The sequence below is a fragment of the Phocoena sinus genome, chromosome 1 (genome assembly GCF_008692025.1).
Source record: "Phocoena sinus isolate mPhoSin1 chromosome 1, mPhoSin1.pri, whole genome shotgun sequence".
In the NCBI taxonomy this organism is placed as follows: Eukaryota; Metazoa; Chordata; class Mammalia; order Artiodactyla; family Phocoenidae; genus Phocoena; species Phocoena sinus.
Genome location: NC_045763.1, coordinates 24,116,126 through 24,119,155, shown reverse-complemented (window position 1 = coordinate 24,119,155; position 3,030 = coordinate 24,116,126). Strand labels below are relative to the sequence as shown.

Below are 3,030 nucleotides of genomic sequence, written 5' to 3'. Positions count from 1 at the left end.
CAGGAGGGCATGGGTCTTGCGGGACACAGAGGGGACAGCTCAAGGTTCACCGAGGAGCTCAGTGCCCTGCCAACTCTGGTGGGGTGATGGGTCATGAGTTTTCTTTCTCACACTATGGAGAATGATCCTGGCAGAAAATGCATCACTCTCCTTTACAGCATCCTATTTTTTCCTTGCTTTCCTTGTCCCAGGCTGCAGTGTTTTTGTTTTGGCCACGAGGCTTGTGGGATTTTAATTCCCCGACCAGGGATTGAACCCGGGTCCTCAGCAGTGAGAGTGCGGAGTCCTAACCACTGGACCACCAGGGAGCTCCCTGCAATGGTTTAATTCATTAGTCTGGTTCCTTGATGGTCATTACTCTCCCCCACAGGACTATCAGTCCCAGGAGGGCAGGACCCTGCCTGTCCCTTCACCCCTGTAGTCCCAGGAGGAGCCCTGCTGGGCCGTGGAAGGTACCCAATTCATGTGAGTGGATTGAATGAATGAATCAATGAATGAATGCTAAGAGGGAGCAGAAGTCCCAAAAGAGAAGGAAATAACAACCTCTGGTTTTATGTTTTTTTCAAGCAGTTGTTATAAGTATCATCATCCTTAATAACCACGAATCTCATCATGAACTTGGTAAGTACCGGGCTCTGTGCTGAAAGCTTTACACCCGTTTTCTCTTTTGAACTCCAACCACAGCCTTGGAGGAGGTGAGGATGCTCTCAGGTCTTACGTGGGAGGGCAGGAGACTCTTGGGTGCAAAGTGCCTGGGGCATGTCGCTGGTGAAGAGCAAAGATGGGACTTGAGACCCTATCCTCCCTCTCCCATGGGACTCCAGGTCTCTTTCAGAACCGCATGTCATCTGCCCTACTGTGTGTAGGCCCTGCACTGGGTACTCCCTCCCGGACCACACGGTAGATCAGCAACACAGATGCATAAACAGTTAAAACCAAGAGGGTGGGGTTGAAAAGATAAAGGAGACAGTGGCTGCAGGGAGGAGGCGTGGGGTCAAGATTGACATTATATTTAAGACACCACTTTAAGGCTTGTCCAACCCCTATCTGGGTGTGTGCAAGGAATTGCACTTGGGATCTGACCCTGACTATGGGGAGACCTTGGGCCTGGGTCTCACTTCTAGAATATTCTAGTGTATGTCATGGAGTCACACTGTGGGGTGAGCCAGGGCATACCCTCGGCACAGATGGACCTGGGCTCACGTTCTGACTCTGCTGTTACATAGGTCATATCCCAGTGGGTAACATCTTTTTGAAACTCAGTTTCATTTTCTGTAAAATAGGATGACAGTAATCCTCCTTCATAGAGTGGCTGCAAGGGTTAAGAGAAATGGGTGAGAGCAGTGAGCACAGAGCAGAGAGCATGAAGGACTGTGATTTACTGTCACCATGCTGATGGTATCCAGGGGCAGGGCCTCACCTGTCCTGTCGCTGCTGCACCCCTGGGGCCTTGCGCTGGCCTGGCGCACAGTAGGTGCTCAGAATCCGCTGCCAGTGGCTGGGGATCTCCTCTGTGTCGCTGGATGGGCCTCCCTGATGCCGGAAGGTACAACAGCATAACCATGTGACTCTCAAAGGAGGAGAAACTTTGTGGAATTCTCAGCCTCTCTTTTCCCTTCAGCCCTGATCCATTTCCTTATTGATTCAGCAACTTAACATGCCAGCTGGGCTCTGGCAGAGCTGGCGGCAGAATGACAGGGAGCCAAGGTCTCAGTGCCCTTTGCTCAGGCTTTTATCTGCCTGATTTCATGTGGCTGGAGCCCCGGCTGCCACTCAGCTGGAAAAATGTCCAAACTGTATTAAATCACAGGATGCTGGCAGGTGACAGGAGAACACTTGTCACCTACCTTTGCCGGTCCTCTGGCTCCCAAGCCTCCCCAGCGGGGAAGGATCATTTTTGTCTGTCTCACTGTGTTCTGAGAGCCTGGCACATCCCCTGGTCCTCCTCCATAATCACTGTGTGGATGTGATTTTCTCAGGATGAGAGGGGACGTGGTCAGGTGTACTCACCCACAGGGTGGTCCAGCAGCCTCCTCTGAGGGCAGTGCCAGGGTGTAGAGCTCAGCAGAACAGACACATTGCAGTCGGCTGCTGAGCCATGGTTATTTTCCCCCTTTAGTCTTTATTAGAGTATGTATTTTTAAACTTTGAGAGTGTCTTAGTCAGCTCGGGCTGCCATAACAAATAGCATATATTGGGTAACTTAAACAACAATTTGTCTATTTAGTTCAGGAGGCTGGAAGTCTGAGATCAGGGTGCCAGCATGGTTGAGTTCTGCTGAGGGATCTTTTCCTGGCTGGTGAATGGCCTCCTACTCACCATACCCTCATATGGTGAGAGACAGACAGAGAGAGACAGAGAGAAAGAGAGAGAGACAGAAAAAGTGAGCAGTTTGGTGTCTCTTCTTATAAAGGCACCAACCTCATTATGAGGGCACCACCCTCATGACCTCATCTAACCCTAATTATCTCCCAAAGGCCCCATTTCCAAATACAATCACAGTGTGGGGTGGGGTTAGGGCTTCAATGTGAGAATTGAGGGAAGGGACACAATTCAGTCCAGAGTAGAGAGTAACACAATCTCACTGTTAAACAGTCAAATATTGTAAGAGTATATAAAGAGTAAAATAGCTGATTCACTTTGTTATACAGGAGAAGCTAACACAACATTGTAAAGCAACTATACTCCAATAAAGATGTTTAAGAAAAAAAAATGCCCTGTTCCCTTCCCTTAGTCTCAAACTACTTCCTGGATGAAACACTAGAAAATCATCACCATCACCACCATCACCACCACCATCATCATCTTGCTGTCTTGTGTTCTCCATGATAAGCCTTTTGGCTACATTAGCTCAGTTAATCCTCACATCAACCCCATGAGGTAGACACTGTTGTTATTCTCATTTTCAGTATGGGTAAACTGACGCTCAGAGCAGTGGAGTGAACCCCACAATACTCCACTGATAACTATTAGTGAGACTGAAACCCAGGTCCGTAGGTTTCTAAGTCCTTCTCTTTCCACTATGGCTTA

At 48.9% G+C, this 3,030-nt stretch overlaps 1 non-coding gene across 1 annotated transcript; it reads right to left on the bottom strand.

The window, feature by feature from the left end:
- Positions 1-235: 235 nt before the first annotated feature.
- On the bottom strand, positions 236-308 carry TRNAE-CUC. Its single transcript has one exon. It is a non-coding gene; the product is annotated as a tRNA-Glu (tRNA).
- Positions 309-3,030: the final 2,722 nt, after the last annotated feature.